Here is a 20603-nt window from a genome sequence, read left to right as displayed (position 1 = left end):
CCTCAGTCTTTGTCTCCTTCTACAAGAGTCACTATAGGAAAACATTCTCCACCTGATTTCTCTCTCATTCAGAAAGCAGTCGCAGATCTGTGACCACATCAAAACTGAAGCCATCACCTGCCTCATTCTCACCATGATATTTCTCAGTCGTTCTATGGTACCTGATGCTCAGTTCTTCCGAGTTTGATCAATGCACCCTGGCTGCAGGTCACCTGGAAGGAGGGCTGGTAGATATGGAAGTGCAATGGGTCTACAGGGAATTAATATGCATGCATTCCTATCCTTCTGCACCTCTTTATTTATATATATATATATTTTTGATGGTTGGGAAGAAGAGAGGTAGAAAAATGTCAAAGTGTTGAACGGGTTCTCCAAATCCACTCTGAACTCATATTTCATGCATATGTGCTGCATCAAATTGCCTACGCCTTTGGTCTCTGGGTTTTCCAAGAATGGAGAGGCTGTTTGTGAGATCCACATGCAGCTACACTCACCAGCTACAAGCATATGTCTTGCAAGGAAGACTACTCCCTTATCATGTAAGCCTTGCTGAATCTATGAGGTAGATTTATGGACATGCTTTTCCTGAAGGAACCACCATATCTCTGTTTTCTGCAGTTATTGCTTTGGATCAGATGTAGAAACTGATACAATTTATTATTTTTTTAAAGAAATATATACACATATATATATACCTGGTTAGAATGAAGACAGCAAAATGTAACTTTACTATGAGGTGTAACTTTAAGACAAAAACATACAAAGAGATTCCAGTACGCTGGAATAATTTATGAAAATTAAATTCTTGATTTATGATGTTGGTACTGTATATAAAAGTTTAATCACAAAAATATTTGTTTCCAATTCTTTGTCAGAATTGATAAATCTCTCAGGATTTTCAGTAACATATCTCTTGAGCAGAGCTGCCTAAAAGGGCAGAGACACAGGACAGGAAAGTTCTCCACATCCAGTGGGTCCAGATGCTGATGTTATAAGCAAACACTTCTAAATAGTTACACCTACAAAAGCAGATAAGAAGACCTCTTAGGTGTCTATCACTCTTCATTTCAGACTTTTGCCTCATATATTTTCTACAAATTTGTCGATTCAAAGATACCTCTAAGCATGGCAATTCTTAAAAAATAAAATAATAGTCAGAAATAAACACATAATTGTGAGATATTTGCCCATGGTCAGAAGACTATGTATACGAATAGCAATATGCACTTGGACCTCACAAACGGAAAAGTATTGAATGCAATCTTAAAATGAACTGACACTTTGCTGAGTTTTTAAAGTTTTACAGTGTTTAGATTTCATCTTACCCATAATAGCAGAAGACATGCCTCAGCTGTTCATGTACTGCAGGTTACATAAACCTTGTCTGAGTCAGCAATAAAGGGTATATGAATTTTTAAAAGATGTATAAGAGCGATATATATAGACATTTATTTAATGAAATTTTATGAGTTTCCTACAAGCCTTAAAAGCCCAATTCTTGGCATTTACAAAAAATGTATTAAGCAACTGGGTATTACACATCCATAAACAGTTAAAGGGCTTTTTGTCCTAAAGCAAGTAAATAATATGCCAGCAAAAAATACAAGGTTTATGATACAAGAATCAGATGATTAAAGATCTGCGTATTGAAGAAATTTGAGAGGTTAATGTATTTGACAAAGGATCTGAATTCAAGTAAGCACAGAGAAGAAACCACTATCAAAACAATTTTCATCTAAGCAATGTAGCAGAAAAAAAGTGGTTAAAAGCACAGCTAAAAATAACAACAGTGACTCAGTACTTTTGAAAATACACAGTATAAGCAGCAAGTAACATGCATCTGCGACCCTTATACTTGTTTTTATAAATGCTTTGCTTATTCATTTATTTATTTTTTAAGAGGTACAATTTGCAATGCAGGAAACCTGGAAGAAGAAGATGCCAGAAGTTTCAGCTTCAACAAACAAAAAAGCAAACAGAAAACTAGTCAGAAATCTTGTTTGAATTGGTTAAATATTGCCAAATATTGTGTGACCATAGATGCCATTTGTCTTCATGTCCTGCAGCAAAGCAAATATGATGGGAATCAGGTATTCACAGCAGCAACAAACTGGGATAAGGTCATGTAGGTGGTAAATATCAAATGGGTAAATTTATTTTGAGTACCGTATTAAAAACACAAGTGTAGAATAAACACAGTTTCAAAGTAAATGAAGGAGTTTCACTGTATTTTCCTATATTTCTTTAGAACCCAGAGCTGAAAAAAACAACAACTGTTGAAATGTTTATCTTTTTTTTTTTTTTTTTTTTTTTTTTTTTTTTAATTTAGAAGTGAAATTTAGAAGAGAAACAGGTTATGTATATTTAAAGGAAATGTAAGCATGTTCTGTAAAGTCAAGATCAAAATGTAGAAGAGATTCTTGTGTCTATGCGTATTTTCAGATGAAAGGAAACAAAGGATTTTCTTTTTCCACGTTTTTGTATAACTTTTTGGCTTTGTGTGTGTTGGTAGGGGAGAGAGGGTGGAGTGTTGCTTAATTTGGTGGGTTTTTTTTTACATCATTTCACAGAAAAAATATGAAGATTTTAATTTTGGGGCTACTTCAGCATTTTTTATTGTAGTTGGAGCATTTGCGTATTTATGTACTTTTCTAGTCAAGCTCCAAACAAAAGTAGAGTTGAGAAAGCAATTTTCAGCAGCTGAGAAGTATTTACATTACATACAAATGCACTGACATTATTACACTGCCTGCTCCAGATAAGGAGGACTATTTTCTTCCTTGATCCTAAAAATCTGTTTGGTGTTCTATGGCATCACCAATAGAACTACCATCTTGATGCAACACCTATGAATGGTACAAAACATGCATGGCTGATTCTGCCAGGGTGAAATGACCAAATCTCAAGGCGATTTTATCACAGTGATTCCAGGAGTGAAGCACTTAAGGTAACTGCCTCATCAGGTGACAAGAATCCTTCATTTTCATTAATATATTGGCAAATTATGTAATGTACAAATGTTTCATAGTGCTTTAATGCCTTCCTTGCCTTTTAACATGCTCTGTGCTCCTTGACAATGTTTTTCCTGAGTATTAGCGCTGTATGATCATGGAATCATAGAATGGCCTCGGTTGAAAAGGACCACAGTGATCATCTGGTTTCAAACACCCTGCTAATGCGCAAGGTCACCAACAACCAGACCAGGCTGCCCAGAGTCACATCCAGCCTGGCCTTGAATGCCTCCAGGGATGGGGTATCCACAACCTCCTTGGGCAACATGTTCCAGTGTGATGTCTGAATACATATACTTAAACTTCATACTTCATTAAATTTCATACCTTGACCAGATATTTCAGGCAGCCTTTATGTCATTATATAACAGCACCTATGCTACTGATGTAGACCTTGGTGTACCTAAAATATTTCTCTCCGATGTGCTTGAATTTAATTTTTGTACTTATTCTTAAGTCAGTTTGGAAGCACTTCATCTTTTGGTTTACTGCACCTTTGTATTTTACTATTAAAAACGAAAAAGCAGAGAGTGAATGCAATATTTAAGAAGTGACATTTTCCTTTTTAGTTTTAAATTGGTTTTAGTTTGTTGCTTTTGTTCTGTTTCTGATTTGTTTTGTTTTTAAATGGTGGGACCAATTTTCTAGGTGGCTTAAAAGCATATTTCCCAGAGCTGATTGAAAATTCATAAGACTTTACCAAACACTTACATCTCTGTTTTAGAAGCATAGAACAAATTATCCTCAGAACAGTATCTGTGAGGTAATGTTAGTGTTGGTGAGGTGATTTTTGTTGTTGTTGTTGTTTGGTGTGTTGTTTTTTTTAATAAAGATTATTGAAGTCTGACCTTTTTTGTTTGTCTGCTTTATTATTTTCTTTACCAGGTATCTAATTTTTTAGTTTTGAATTAGTTGCAAAGAATAGTCACAGCTGCACTTTTATTCATGGTATATTGCCTGTTGGTTATTGGGGTCAGCCCTTTTTAAGATGACCACGTCAAACTACTGTTAGTCTCTTCAGTGGTGAGATGTATGCTTCTGTGAAAAAACATATGATCTCAGCTTCATATTCTAGTCTTCATACTGATATAAAGAAAGCCATTCATGGTTCAGTCAAGCCAGAATGTGCCCCAGGCCTGGCTTTAGTGACCAACAGAAACCTCTCCTAATCTTTGTAAACAACTGTGTGAATTGGTTGAGGTTGCTGAGAGAAACCAAGGGTTGGCATTAGATTAAATATTGATCCCAACCTAGTATGCTGTGCTTCTCTGTTTTAATAGCAGCACTAAGAGCACTCTGCTCTTACTGCTGCTCTCTGAGGCAGATGCTTCCAGCAGCTTGCTGATGCAGTGCTCCATATACACACCTCTACCCTTATTACAGATCTTCTATACTTATTTTGGGTTTTAGAGAATCTACTGCAGTTTTTCTGCCCTAAAATAAATAATAGTAAAGTTATGGTTTTACGTTATACAGGGACTCATCTACAGAAATGCTGGAAAAAGGATGGCATTGATCCATGGTTTTTTTTTTATGATTGAAGTGTAATAAAAAAACCTTTCTAGCATTTAATACATTTAACATGGTAATACAAGCCTGAGACTGTGTTCATAACACACTGCTTAATTGTGACTGTCTTTGAAAACAAAGCAAATTAATGTCACAGATACAAATCTGCATAATGTGTGAAAGTAACGCCTTGAGTTTCCTGTATGCTCCTGAAAACAGCACACACATACACACAACATTAAAGTAAAATGTTTGCCTCCAAGTCCCCAGGTGCCTTGCAGAGCCCTCAGTTAAATAAGTCAGAGTTGGATATTGAAATTCCAATAGCTACCGGAAAAATAGAGAAAACCAACAAAAACTTCAAAGCCCACAGAGGGCAGTAAGCAGGTTTCTGCAGACTGTCTGGAAAAAAAAAAACAACATTGATTACAGCAAAGAACACACCCGAGGGGAAGGCAGCCAACAAATCTGAAACAGTAGAAATATGGAGCTAAAGTAAAAAGTCATTCTATATTCTTCCTAGGTTAGTATATAACATTACTTTCATTTCACATTAATAAGAAATAAACATGAAACATGTTTGAAATTCAGCTATATTTTGAGTTGCTTCTAATAATGTTTCTTACATATAAAAACTTTATAGAGGACAAATTCAGAATTATCCACTGGGCAAAACTTGCATTTTCATCTCTGTGTTTTCTATGTAGCACTGGCATTATGAACTTGCTCTGCTTTGCTTCCATCAGGAGACTGTGGAGAATACATCTCATGTAAGTCACATTTCCTCTTATTGAGAAAAAACTGCTGCTTGGTCTGCCATAGACACAGAATGACTTGTTTGCAGGAGAATGGCTGTTTGTCATGGCCCGGAGAAGGGGAAGGGGAAAAAAGAGAATACAAAAAAGGTAATGGATTTGTAGAAGAATGGATATCCAATGATTTTAAACTACTCACGTCTATCAGCCATTTTTTTTTCCTGGAGAGTATGGGAGCAGAGCCCCTAAGACGGCAAATGGAATGGTTACTCAGTGGTAAAAAATATCAGCAATTAAGAATCATACATTGTAGTTAAACTCTTCTATATCAGTCTTCTAAAAGTCTCTAAAAAGGTAACTGTGTGTTTGGGACTTACATGGGAGACTGAATTTTGACCATCGTGAATTCCAGTGCAGAGAATGCTACTTATACCATACCTCCAGACTCCAGATATTCATATTTAATGAATATCAATAAACTGGAAATTTTTATATAACATCCTACTTTATCTATCAAATGTAAAGAGGCTTTTGCTGCATTACCCTCGAATTCTTAACAGTGCAGCAGCACACCAGTTGCTACCTCTATAGTATATGATCCATCTCAGGGATCACAGACTATAATTTGCAGCAAGTGAATCAAAGATATTATCTAGCCCAGCTTGCTGCCTCTGGCAGTGGCAGGAGATACTATTTGAACACAGTTCATGAGTATTCTACTCACCTAGTGCTCTCCCAGAATCCACAGCTCTTGGGTTCCAAAGCATGAAAATGCACCCCAACCTCCCCAATTCCTACTTATGAATCTGCTATGAATTTTTCCAATTCATTTTGAAACCTGCTGTAGATGTGTGAGGAGCTCCCTATGAGAAACAGTCAGGAACAGTTTGAGAGCCTGTGGGTTAGGATTAGAGATGTGACTAATAAAGGTCAGCTGGTATTAGGGGTATACTACAGGCCACCTGATCAAGGGGAGGCTGCTGACAAGGCTTTCTTGCTCCAGATGCATGAGGCATCTGGCTCACGGGCTCTTGTCCTGGTGGGGGACTTCAACCATCTGGACATTTGTTGGAAAAACCACACGGCGAGCTGCAAGAGCTCCAGAAGGCTCTTGGAATCCATTGTTGATAGCTTTCTGGTTCAGGTATTGAACAGACCGACCAGAGGTGAAGAGTTGCTGGACCTGCTGCTCACCAACGCTGAGGAGATCATCAAAGGCATCAAGGTTGGAGGCTGCCTGGGCTCCAGCAACCATGCCCTGGTTGAGTTTGTGATCTCAAGCGATGTGGGCCTGGCAAAGAGCAGGACCAGAACGCTGAACTTTAGAAGAGCACACTTCAAGCTACTCAATGGAATGCTGGCCAAGATCCCCTGGCGCGCTGCCCTCAAAGACAAGGAAGTTGAGGAGAGCTGGCTGCTCTTCAGGGATGCCCTCCTGGAAGCACAAGAGGTCTCCATTCCCCTGAATAGGAAAGTGGGCAGGTGAGGTAGGAAACCGGCATGGCTCAGCAAGAACCTGCTGAGAGAGCTGAGGGCGAAGAAAGGGGTGTACAAGCTCTGGAAACAAGGCTGTGTCACCTGGGAAGAATACAGGGATGCTGTCCGGACTTGCAGACGTGGGATCAGGAAAGCCAAGGCGCAGGCAGAACTGAACTTGGCGAGGGATGTGAAAAATAATAAGAAAACCTTCTACAGGTACATTGGCCAGAAGAGACAGGCCAAAACGGGCGTACCTACTTTGGTAAATTTAAAAGGAGAACTGGCTTCAACAGATGAAGAGAAAGCTGAGGTGCTGAATGAGTTCTTCACCTCGGTCTTCACTGGTGGCCAGGATTCTAGTCTTTTTCACGTCCCTAAGCCCTGCACCCCCATACCTCTATGTGGGGACCAAGGAGGTAAATCCCTCCCCACTGTAAGGGTAGAGCAAGTCCGAGAGTGCCTCCTTAGACTGAATGAGTACAAGTCTATGGGGCCAGATGGCGTGCATCCCAGGGTCCTGAAGGAGCTGGCTGAGGTGGTTGCCGAGCCACTCTCCATCATATTTGAGAAGTCGTGGCTGTCAGGTGAGGTCCCGGATGATTGGAGGAAGGGTCACGTCATTCCCATATACAAGAAGGGGAGCAGGGAGGACCCGGGTAACTACAGGCCGGTGAGTCTCACCTCTGTGCCTGGGAAGATTATGGAACAGATCCTCCTGGACAACATGCTCGATCACATAAAGAACGAGCACGTGATCCGAGACAGCCAGCATGGCTTCACCAGGGGAAGGTCATGCTTAACTAATCTTGTGGCCTTCTATGATGGTGGCGTTGGTGGATGAAGGGAAGGCGAAGGGAAGGCGACCGATGTCATTTACCTGGACCCGAGCAAGGTCTTTTACATGGTCCCCCATCACATCCTCATCTCCAAATTGGAGGGAGGTGGATTTGATGGGTGGACAACTAGATGGATAAGCAATTTGTTGAAAAGCCGCAGACAGAGGGTGGTGGTCAATGGCTCTATGTCCAGGTGGAGGCCGGTAATGAGCGGTGTCCCTCAAGGGTCTGTCTTGGGACCGGTGCTCTTTAACATCTTTATTAATGACATCAATGAGGGAACTGAGCGCAACCTCAGCAAGTTTGCTGACGACACCAAGCTGAGTGGTGCAGTCAATACGGTGGAGAGAATGGATGCCATTCAGTGGGACCTCGACAGGCTGGAAAGCTGGGCTTGGGTGAACCTAATGAGGTTTAACACGGAAAAGTGCAAGGTTTTGCACTTGGGCCAGAAGAACCTCAGGCACCTGTACAGGCTGGGAGGAGTGGTCCTTGAGAGCAGCTCGGCAGAGAAGGACCTGGGGGTCCTGATGGACGAGAGACTCAACATGAGCCAGCAGCTCATGCCAGTGCTCTGGCAGCCCAGAAAGCAAATGGGATCCTGGGCTCCATCAGGAGAGAGGTGGTCAGCAGGGATAGGGAGGTGATTGTCCCTCTCTACTCTGCTCTTGTGAGGCCCCATCCGGAGTACTGTGTCCAGGTGTGGAGCCCTCAGTACAAAAAAGACATGGAGATTTTGGAAAGGGTCCAGAGGAGGGCCACGAAGATGATCAGGGGGCTGGAGCACCTCCCCTATGAGGACAGGCTGAGGGAGTTGGGTTTGTTCAGCCTGGAGAAGAGAAGGTTGCGGGGTGACCTCATTGCAGCCTTTCAATACCTGAAGGGAACTTACTCCCAGGAGGGGAGTAAACTCTTTGAAAGGGCTGACAATAGCAGGACACGGGGAAATGGTTTTAAGTTAAAAGAGGGAAGATTTAGGTTGGATGTTAGGGAGAAGTTCTTCACTAGGAGAGTGGTTAGGCCCTGGAACAGGCTGCCCAGGGAGGTTGTGGATGCCCCATCCTTGGAGGTGTTCAAGACCAGGTTGGACGGGGCCCTGGGCAACCTGATCTAGTAAAGGTGTATGTTTGGTGGACCTGCTAAGCAGGGGGGTTGGAACTACATGATCCTTGAGGTCCCTTCCAACCCGGGTGATTCTGTGATTCTGTGATTCTGTGATTCTACGTGCATTTCCCAGTCCTTTTAGAGGTAATACTTTTTGTACTACTATTATCCTCATTGCATAGAGAAAGGGGTGCAAAGTTCTTTCTTTCATCCACTTGTGTCATTTGCATTGCATTTGCCCAAGTTGTATGGATTTTGACAAACAGCCCTTTTTATCCACAAATTACCTGCTGCTCCCATGATTCTGTAAACCTCATGTGCTCTCTCATGCTTTTCTCTCCATGATGAAGATCCCAACCTTTATATTTTCTCCTCACAAGGTATTTACTCTGATGACTTTCCATGCATCTTTGCTAGCTTTGTTTTCAGGGTTACAAAGAGCAGCAGAGTGCTACCCACACACTTGATGAAGTCCAACACTTCATTGTTCTTCTCTTTTTTGTCTACTGCTGCAAGCTGAACTGATAACTTTAGTGACTCCAAGAGGTCTTCAATGAATTGTAGCCAGCAACTGTGAGTTCATCTTCATATAAGCATCTTTACTAAAACATTCAAATTATATGTCTTAAAAATGTTTCTTCCTCTATTTTTTATAGTATACAATCAAAGAAAAATGAAAAAATAGCTTATGTACTTGACTAAAATACCTTACCTACAGCAATAAATTTGAGAAGTGGAAGTGCTGGACTGCAGGTTTGAGTTACAGGGGGAGAAGGTGAAGAGAATCTGAATGCTGTTCTCAGGGAGAAGAGTAAAAATAACAGCAGGAATAGAAAACTGAGAAGACTGAGGTGAAATGATGTGAGCCAGGACTGGCCTCTGGCGTATCATTTTCTCAGATCATCAGCAGAATGGCTCAGTAGGAGATACATTTGAAAATCAAGGATTTTACTAGAGTATTCCCAAGTAATAAGTTGAGAGATTTGCAAAATGCTGTGCTATTCATGGAAACAAGTGCTGTACACACTCTGCATGCAGAGGAATTGTTCCTCTTCTGCTGTCTGATAGGGGCACAGCAGCATTGTGAATATTAGAGTCTTTGTTGCAGTGTAGGAACAAAACACAACTCTACAAATATTTCTGCTGAGCAAGATCGGGAGAAGAAGAGCATCCTGCTTCAGATGGGCGTCTGCCTCTAAGTAATTCATAGTTCACTGTTTGACACAGCAGATGCTGACACCACTTACTCGTTAATGTCTGATTTAGTAATTTTTAGCTGGGTTGGTGATGACACTTGAATACTTAAGCTATAAGAACTTATCCTAGGTATTTTTTCTTAATGATTTCAAGCAATTTGCAAAGGCACTTGATAATGGCTTGGGTAAGAAAGATCCATATATGCTCGTATCCCCTTGTAAAAGCACTTAGATTTGACAAGTTCTGAAGAGATTCCTGAAAGACAGAAAGATGTGGGAATGATGAGGATGACAATGCAGAATTAAAAAAGAAAACCTCTTTTCTTCACTATTATATTAACAGACATACTCAGACCTATGATGGGTAGTCTTCTGCCCTTCCTAGACAATAATGGAGTTCCAAGCTGCATGTTACTCTCCTAAGACTCAGGACCTCTTTTGGTCTCCCAGTTTACCCAGAGCTGCATGGCAGTAAAGGCACAAGCTATTCTGGGAAATTCTCCAGAGACTGCCTACTGCTGCTGCAGAGCTCCAGCTGCAGCCAGAAATGTGTTAGCCCTCTGCTCTCCCAGATCTGAGACTGCACTCAGAAAACTGCCTTTTCTATTTCCTTCACTGTCTGTCTCAAGATCAGTACCTCCAGGCTAAAGTATTACATAATATCCACAGTGTTTTCATCACTTTAAGCAGTTATGTGTGCTGCATAGCTTACAATGTTTTACTGTATGTACTGCCAAGGCTGCAGTTAGACAGGGACTAAAGAATAAAACGTGCATCTCATTGCTGAGTGAGAACACAAAACAGAGAGATAATTAGCCAACACAATTCATTCCCTTTTTAATACTATAATCTTCATGACATCATCTTTTGTTTCTTAAAGTACAGCAGCAGAGTTGCCTATGTAATCTTGTCTAATAATCCATCCTGCTGTATGTCAATCTGCATGGAAGATTGCTTCCTTGCTGTCCCTGTATTTGATGCTACTGATGGATAATGTTTCCTTTTCCAGTTCTGCTCACCTACACGTAACTGAACCTTTTCTTTTTGCAGTTTGGTTCAGTTTAGTTTGTGAGAGTCCTCTGGAATATTTCAGAATAAGATGAACTTAGTTGCTTTCATGTTTAGGGAAATAAATTGCAGTTTTTAACATGGTAATCTTGACTTAATGCGTTAATGTGATGTCGTGTCAAGTTGTCAAGTTAACACTGTGCAGACACTGCACAATAGTGTCTCCTGAGTGAAAGCTTCTTTAGTTCCAATACTGTAAAGATAGTTTTTGTGAAGCAGAATTTTTCTGCATATATATATATATATATATATATATATATATATAAAGCACAGAATTCAGCAAAATTCTGAACTCATGCTGGAGTGTTACAGTTTTAGGCTTTATCATAGGCTTACAAACGTAAAACAATGCGGCCTCGTGTTTATTCTCACTGGTCTTCGGGAAGGCGGGGAATCAAACTGCAGCAGCTCAAGCACATCAGGTGCTCCCATTCACAAATACTCGCAGGGTTTTCAGTCTCTCACTATTCTAGATGGCATTCAGGTTCGAAACACAGCGCTGTGTGAGTGCGATGATGGCTTCTCTCTTAACACATACATCTCCCAGTGTAAATAAAAAACAAATAAACATATTCAAGGCGCTGCCACATTCTCACCGGGCTGCTCCACGCGCGATGAGCCGGAGCCCCATTCATAAAACCGAAGGGATGGATCCCCTGATAAACACGGCAGGAAAGCAGACTCGTACCCCCTCCCGCACTCTACAAACCCGACGTCCGAAGGGCGGGTGGAGGGTGTTGCGGCTCTGGGGGACCCCAGTCCCACACCGCGAGGGGGGATCCCGAGCATCGGGACGCCGCCCGCCACCCCGGCAGCGAGACCGGCTCTGTCCCTTTAAGCTCCAGCTGTTCTTTTCTGCGGCTCCTATTTTTAGCTCATCCTCTTGGTAGCATCCAGCTCTGCCCCCTATTTCTCCGCGGCTCCCCCCACCTCCCCCTCGGTGGTAGGTTCCGCGAGGAGTCGGTTCGGGCACTGAGCATGTCCGAATGCGCTCGGCAGCGGCCGCCGCGCCGGGGCTGCGCTCGCCCGCAGCCGGGGACCGTGTGAGTGAGGGGGGCGCGTGTCGCCGCCCGCAAGTAAGTTGGCTGCGGGGCGGGGCGGGGGGCTGCGGCCGCGCAGGATGAGGGGATGGGGGGGGGGAATTGGAAGGGCTGCCCGGTTCCCCCGTGAGGGGCCCGGCTCCCTGTTCTGCTCCGCAACTTCTTCGGTTGTCTTCGGCCCGCTGCCTGCCGGCTGTTCGGAGCTCCGTGGAGGTGTCCGGCGGCGTTGAGAGGATCCGGGAGGTCGTGGCGAGGCTGGGGGTGCGAGGGGGGGAACGTGCTGGGAGCTGCGGTTCCCCGCAGGTGATGCGCTCCGGGTGCCTTTCAGTTCAGTTCAGCAGGGGTGCAGTGTTCCAGTTTATCTCTGGGTAGCAAATAGCGACCCGTGCCCCAAGTTCTTCCCCTCCAAACGCGAGATGTTGCTGTTGGGTTCGATAAGGGCAGTGCTGTCGCTGTCCCTTCCGGAGCAGGTCGGTTCGGCTGCTGCGTGTCTCCGAGCTCGGGGGAGAAGTTCCTCACCGGGTGCTGACAGCGGCGATGTTTTGCTTCGTCTCCTCTGCTGCCAAAGCAGAGACGCTTCAGGAGCCGCTATCCTGCTCGCGGGAGTCTCGTTGTCGTCTCCGAAGTTGTACTAAAACAGCCAATTAATTAAAATGATTTAATAACAGGGAGAGGGCGATTTGAGGAGACACGGAACGTTGCCTGTGACAATTGTGCTGCTTGGCAGCTCGCTGGTGGCAGAACTGGGCCAGCCGGGGCCGGTGGGTACCGGGGTGGGGAGTGAGGAGGGGGGACAGCTGCCTTCCTTCACGTCCCGAGCCTCGTGTCGGCTGCTGGCACTCCGGGCACGGCTGCCCTTGTGCGTTGGGTTGAGTGTGATGGAATGCGCGCAGGGACAAAACTGCGTGTGAGCTGAAGTGCCTGCAGGCTGAGCCTCATCGAAATGTAGATGTGTTTTAAAGTAGTTAAAGACCCAGAACCTGCCATCCCTGCTGTGTGTGTGTGTGTATTCACGGTTCCGGTAATTAGTGTTATTGCGATGTAGACAAGGAGGCTGCTGTGTGGTTGCTTCTGCAACTCTTCCCCTCTCCCTAAGGAAGCAAAAAAAAATCCCAAGGCAGCCCCCCCTCCCCCCCATGATAATAATTTGGGATTTGATCTGTGGGTTTCAGGAGGCTTGTGAGTAGGCACCATTGGGATCTGACTTGTGCATCAATAAGCTGCTGTCCTGTCAGTTCCATTTTTATGAGTATGCAATAATAGGGGGAAAATTGAATTCTTGAGTAGATGCCTTTTGCTTTCTGCACAGACCATCAGAGAATGCAGCAGGAAAGAACAGCTTGTGCTACCTGTGTTAATGACAGAGGGAGAAATAAAGAGGGAAATTCTTGTAGAATGCAACCCGCAGGTTTTGGTTTTTTTTTCTTGTGCTTAGAATAGAGCTGCAATAATAATGGTAGGTAACTTAGAATTGTTAAAAATGTTAGTAGCCTTTAAAGTCTCTGTTACAAAAAAAATGACTTTCCTTGTGTTTGGGGAATAATAATTTGTTTGGCATTTGTTTTACATTGACTGTTATGTTGTCTTAATGCTTCTTGTTATGACTCCAGCTCATACTGATTAATAGATGATGTCAGCATTGTAGACAGACAGGTAGGTACTTTCTGAGGGTCAAAGCATATGCAGATTGAATGTGTACGCATTCTTGACTTATTGCTACAGTTTCTTTAGAGTCTCAGCTGATTGCTCATCTCTTGTCCAGGCTTCAGCCCAACTAATAGAAAATTATTGGGGTGGCAATGAGGTTACATATTAATAGTTGGGAAATGTCTAATTAGCAGCTGCAGTGTTCACCCATTGCTTATTTTTTTCCCTTCAGGCAGAAACACAGTAATCTTTTTTCCCCAAGTATTTTTTTTTTTTTTTCCCGTAAAGGCTTTTATTTCTCCATTATTCATTTAATCTAAGTATGTATCTTACTGGTTTTACTTTTCTTTTTGTAATAATCACAGAATCACAGGATTGTAGGGGTTGGAAGGGATCTCTAGAGATCATGGAATCCAACCCCCCTGCCAAAGCAGGTTCCCTACAGCACGTCGCACAGGTAGGCGTCCAGTCAGGTCTTGAATATCTCCAGAGAAGGAGACTCCACCACCTCCCTGGGCAGCCTGTTCCAGTGAATAATAAAGGAAATAAAATCTCACCATACAGATATTCATATGTACTGATCCCCGTAAGATTCTGGAGAGTAACAGAACCGTGGCAAGGAATGTTAAAATGCCTTTTTTAGAAAACAAAAAAACCCAACATCTTTAATTATAAACCCCCAAATCCCTATTAATAATGCCTTAGGAAATTTCATAGGTAACTGATTATTCCTCAAGGCTGATAGCTGGAGGCAGTAGTCAGGGATTATCAGAGTTACCTGTCAGCTGTCAGTTCCTTAAAAGGTCTCTTAAATTCCTTGTTGTTGATACTACCATAATTTCTTCACCCTGTATGAAGCTACCGTTGTTTCTTAAGTTACTATAGTGAAGATATTCAATTAAGCATTTTACTGGAACGCACTGTGAGGTGACAACCTTGCAGAAGCAGTTATTGCTAACAAACATGGTTCACTGTTGGGTTAGCATGAGTTGCTGCATGTTCATGAATGGGAGCAAACTCTTCAAAAGGGCTGTCAATAGCAGGACTAGGGGAAATGGTTTGAAGTTAAAAGAGGGAAGATTTAGGTTGGATGTTAGGGGGAAGTTCTTTACTAGGAGAGTGGTTAGGCCCTGGAACAGGCTGCCCAGGGAGGTTGTGGATGCCCCGTCCTTGGAGGTGTTCAAGACCAGGTTGGACGGGGCCCTGGGCAACCTGATCTAATAAATGTGTACGTTTGGTGGCCCTGCCAGGCAGGGGGGTTGGAACTACATGATCCTTGAGGTCTCTTCCAACCCGGGTCATTCTGTGATTCTGTGATTCTGTGATTCTGTGATTCTGGGAATGGACTCAATTGGAAGATGCTTAAACTTTTGTTTAATCCAGCTGTGTGCTTCAGTGTAGGGTGGCTTCCTTGTCAACTGCAACAGGTAATACATCCTTCTTTGATTTGTGAACATTTAATGTTAGGGGCAGACGGAGAAGTTTTGGTCAGGAAGAGAACTGTGCATGTGCTGGAACTCTTGGGGAAGACTTATGAAAAAGGCATCGCCATCTTCAGCTCATCGGTGTTGTTTTGTGCCAGGAGCAGATGCTCACGTGGTGCACTGCAGCAGCGAGCTGTAAATTATGTTTTTATTCTAGCATCTGTTCCTACCAGCTTTACTCAAGATTAAACGTAGAGATGGAAAAGATATCTCCTTGATATCGCAGGAAGTGTCATGGATATGTCAAACGGTTTCTGTCTGTGATAGAAAGTTATTAGAACTTAAGGTCAAAATCTCTCAGATTGTGCGGAGATCTCTGTCACCAAGTAAGCTTATCTTTGGCTGCAGAGTACAATTAGCAAGTTTCTCCTGTATGCCAGATTTCTGTCTGCATCTCACAGGGACATTGGCCTCTCAATCCCCTATTCTTACATTGCTCTATTAAAACAGAGATGGGAATTTTATTTATTTACTTATTTTGCTACCTGTTAAGGGAGGATTTGGAGAGGAAGAAAAAGAGGGGGAAGAAAAAGATAGAGGGAGAATCACACAGAATCACAGAATTGTAGGGGTTGGAAGGGACCTCTAGAGATCGAGTCCAACCCCCCTGCCAAAGCAGGTTCCCTACACCAGGTTGCACAGGTAGGCGTCCAGGCAGGTCTTGAAGCTCGCTGTATATTCTGATGGAGTTCCCAGTGGTCATGAGTAGACTGTACAAAGGATGATCCCTTCTGTGGGGGCTGTGTAATACATTGTCCATGTAGTCCCAGGATGGCAAGATGGAAATAAAGGATTCTGAATAGAAGGATGGGAAGGTACACTCTCCTCTTTATTTTCTTTTAGCTGGATCCTGTTTTTTTCAGGCCTTAATTGATAAGTTTATGCCAACATGTATATTTTTGGGAAACTTTTATTCTGGGAGGTTTTAGTGTTCTGTATGGGGAGTGTTTTTCTCTTTGGAACATATTATTTATATATATTTTTTAATACTTTGCTAATAAATCTATCTGATCAAATGTGAAAGATGAATGAAAGAGGAAATTCTGAACACTAAACAAAGCATTATTTTCTTTCTTAATAATCAGTTGTGATGCATGGCCCTGTTCATGCACTGCGTAATCAGTTGTTGAATAAGTATAGCAATAATAAGCAGTCCTTATAAGATGCATCTCCATTGCCTTCTCATCAGTCTGAATGGCTTTCTGAGTTGCTTATACAAGCTCAAACTGGAACTGCTGACTAAAGCAAAACTTTCTTTGGCATTGATAGAAATTTCCTGAAGTAGGAACTTCATGTTTGGTGTTTATTTTTTCTCTAGAAACTGCAAATATGTTGCTATTCAGATACCGTTGTCTACTTACTACGAGTAAGAAATAAGTACTGTACCTCTTTTTGTTCCAGTTCTGGTGTTTGTATTCTGGAAAAGCAGAAAAGCAAATGCTAGTCTGTACAAGGACTTTAACTGGAGTAGTTAGCAAACCAAGGAGTTTTTAACATAGAATCATAGAACCTTTAGAGTTGGAAGGGATTTCTGAAGGCCATCTAGTTTAACTTCACTGCAGTGAGCAGGGACACCACAGCTAGAGCAGGTTGTGCAGGGCCTGTTCCAGCCTCACCTTGAAAGTCTCTAGGGACAAAGTGGGGATGTAGTTTTATGCAGTATTTATGATTTCTGGAACTACACATTATCTTAGTTGGGTTTTCAGTGGGGTCATTGGCAGAGCTTAAGCTATGTGAACAAAATCAAGACATATTTTGTGGAAGTTAATAACCTTGGTGTGCGAACAAAAGTCTCAGTCATATGTGATCCCCTGTATCGTACACATGTTCCTCAGTAATCAGTGGCCAAAGAATGACACTTAGGGTCAGCCTGGTGTATCTCCTGTTCATCTTTGTGACAGCACAGTTGACATCTGCGCAGTCATGGAAGAGTGATAATACATACAGACCATGGAGAGCAAATGTGTGGCACTTCTGTGTCTAACTCTCAGCACCTGAGAGACAAAGTGTTACCCCTACTAGTTGGTTTCATTTTGAAAGGTAGCCCAACCTTTACCACATCACATGATGCTAGGAGCCATCCTGTCTGTCTTCAGTAGCTGAACATTTCCATTAAAAACAGTATGGAAAAAAAATGTTAACACCTTCTGTGGCTGCTTAATTTATATGCCTGTTCTATTCTCATAGATACACTTTGAACTTGCTCTCTAGAAAAAGGAGGAAAAGAATCTGCTATCTCCTCTGCTCCTTTGTGTAAAAAGCTTTTGAGACACATAGACATTAAATGAATTAATAGGTAAAATGTAGTACACTTAAGTATTCCTGTGGATCATAAGTTTCCAGAAGCCTTTACAAAACATGACATGTGTTTGGAGGTAATGCTTTGATACTATAAATATAGGCAGAACTTTTTTTTTCCTAAGGCATAACACAACCAGATTCTATGGAGGCATGTTCTAAAATAACAGCAAACACATCATTAGCTGCTTCTTAATCTAACCATTGCTGTAGAAATGCCTAGTAATAAATCATCTTCCTATTTCATAAATAATGCAGGGCATACTAAAATGTTAGTATTTATAGTCACTTCAGTGAAATTGGATTCACTTTTGAGTTCTTACATTTCCTTTGCTATTTTTAAATTATTAATATTGATATATTTCAGAAATAGATATTTATCTACTATTGATGTAAAAATAATCTGTTCAGTCATCTGTATATCTTGTACTTCAGTTCCAAGGTGCCTTCTGTGTTCAGTTGCACTGGAGAAGCAGGACATCCAGGCTGTTGACATGAGCATGCTCTGAAATGATGATGGATGATTGATACATCCCAGCTTCTCAGCTTCTGAGAAGAAAAGATGTGAGAGTTTTTAAATTCCCCTTAGAGAAGGAAGCAATTCATATCCAAGACTAAAAACAATAGTAACAACAAAACCAGATGCAATAGGAATCAAAATACATGTGTTTGTTCCCCTTTTATTTCTACTCAGATCTTATTGTTAATCTCTGTAGGATTTTCCAATGTCTGTATTTTTCTTATTCCCTTCTCCAGGAATCAGGCTGAATACTGATTGCATGGAAATACTGTTACCAGAGGCCTAACGCTAATTTATTTGTAGCCTAATCTCAATTCTAGATGAAACCTTTGTGGTACTTTCTACTTAAATATTTTTCAAGTAGTTGCACTAATCTTAAATGTAGAGTTGACCAATGGGTATAAGCCTCACTCATGGCTTGTGCTGACATTAGTGTGTGACCACAATAAAAAAGATTAATCTGTCTTCACATACACTTTCCACGTGTTAGAAAGGATGATAGCAGCAGGAATTGACTCGTCTGTATGGAATGGATGACTTGAAACTCCTCCATACACAAGCTGTCATATGGACGTTTTCCATGTTTTTATCTCTTGCTGAGGTCTGCCTTATCTGAGAGCTTTTAATGTGAGTTTATACTTCACCAAGAACTGATTTACTTAGATACATCTAGAGTGAGAATGGTAGAGTAGTCATGTGAAAGAAATTATGAGGAAAGGTTTAAAGCAGAGCTAATGTTTATTAAAGCTTCAGTGCTCAATTGTCTGCTTATTTTCCGGTGTCCTCCTGTATGCTGCATATACTTTCTGCAGGCTCTCTATGGTGTAGCATGCATTTACTTGTAGAAGGCCACGTGCCTTCAACTGTTTTTACCATAATAGTCTATTTTATGCTTATGAATTAAGCTATTAATACAAATTAATCAAATTTCAGGCTTTGATTATAAGACTTTTTTATTATTTTATTTTAGGTGTTCCTGCCATAACAGCTGCTTTACATTCTTTCCCAGTGTAGCCTTACGTTATCTTTAGGATGTCTTGGATCTAAAGCAGTATCAGTGCTGCTGTATGGCACTGTGTCTGAGGGTACCTCCAGGCATAGCTTTCCATTCCCTTGGTCAAAGGTCCCTGAGGGTACAAATTAATTTCATCAATGGTTATGCAGCCACATCTAAGAAGACAGGGTCAAGCTGGACCTATCCAGCATTTGTGCTTAGCTGCTGGCAAGAGTTACAGAATTGGTGACTGAAAAAGTGGGATTTTGGGTATATTGTTTCTGTTGCTAGTGTCCACACAGTACTGTGCCACTGCAGTGTGCCTGAGGTTTAGATGACATTCTGAGCGAGCATCCTAACTGAAATGCTACATTGTAAACTGCTGTCCTTTGAGCTGAGTCTCATGAGAGAGAAAAGGCTTTGGCCTTTGAGCAGCTTAGAACCTAGATGGGCTTCTTGGACAAAATTTTAGGGTTGGTTGCTGTGAAAATCCAAGCAAGGTTGAGATTGTTGAAAAGTAGTGATGTTGATTGGCTTATAGGTTCTTGGGTAGGGCTTAGGTAAGATGAGAATGACATTGGGCAGGGGTGGAAATAAGCAGCCTGTGTCTTGTGACAATATGCTTTTAGGGAGACTAGATGGAATCACCAATTTCTGATTTCCTACACTATTATTGCATTTCAGGGAATCTCATTGTTAAGACTATTCCACTTTAGTGTCTTATCACCTCATATCCACTTCTCCCACTTATCACTGTGAATTTAATTACGTACCACAAAGGTCAGAAATACTAGAGCTGAAGCAGCTGTGCAAAATAAGATGGCATTTGAAACAGCATTCCATCTGAGCTGAGTCTCTATGTTTCAAGTATTTATCTGTAAAATAAAGGTAATTTTAGCTGCGCGACATAGTATGATATGAAAAGACAAGTTTATATTAGACTTGTGGCATACTCTTATACTGTGGTTATGGTGACCTTGCCTAGGCTCATGGGGAAGCTACTTCATTGCCATTAGGGTACCAGAAATAGCTGAGGAGCCTAAGGCCCTGGGCTGAACAACTAGGATCAGAACTGAATATGTCAACTGCTTGGTCAGGAAACACCTTTTCACCTGTTCAGTGGGTGAGAGTGAACACCAAATTGGCGAACACCTTTATTCTGAAAAAACAGTGCTCACATATGTAACTTGACCTGTTTGAGATACTACAAATATACAGTACCACTAAGAAATACCAAGAAATAAATAATCTGTCTTACCCATCTTCCAGAGTACTTTATAAGGATGTGTCCTAAAAGTAAGGGTGGGTACTGCTGACAGTATCAGGACCCAAGGGAACAGCACAGAGCTGGTTGAAGTCTCTTCACTGAGAGGATGGTGAAGTTCTGGAACAGGCTCCTCAGGGCAATAGTTATGGCACCAATACTGGCAGAATTCAAGAAGCATTTGGACAATACTTCTTGATTTTTAGTTAATACCTTGTGGGGCCAGGAGTTGAACTGATGATCTATGTGGGTCCCTTCCAACTGGGGATTCTATGTTTCTGACTATAGCAGAGGCAGAATATAAATCTGTTACTGCTCTTCCTAACTTTTAATTCCCTCAGTCACTTCTGCTAATTTTTGTTTCTTGAATACACAAAAAGACAGATTTCTTGGAAATG

The 20603-nt window shown here is 41.9% G+C and overlaps 1 protein-coding gene across 11 annotated transcripts in view; it reads left to right on the top strand.

Moving 5' to 3' along the window:
* Positions 1-11932: 11932 nt before the first annotated feature.
* The window catches only part of OXR1 (oxidation resistance 1), a 226494-nt gene continuing 217823 nt past the window's right edge, over positions 11933-20603 (top strand). For all 11 annotated transcript variants that reach the window (XM_085537076.1, XM_085537072.1, XM_085537069.1 and 8 more), the window contains exon 1: positions 11933-12034. The gene's annotated coding sequence lies outside the window, so the exon portion shown is untranslated. The remainder of the gene's footprint in view (positions 12035-20603) is intronic.

Source organism: Coturnix japonica, chromosome 2, assembly GCF_054131305.1.
Source record: "Coturnix japonica strain WE chromosome 2, WE-NBRP24, whole genome shotgun sequence".
NCBI classification, from domain to species: domain Eukaryota; kingdom Metazoa; phylum Chordata; class Aves; order Galliformes; family Phasianidae; genus Coturnix; species Coturnix japonica.
The sequence above is the reverse complement of the archived record's forward strand: the minus strand, read 5'-3'. Positions and strand labels throughout refer to the sequence as shown.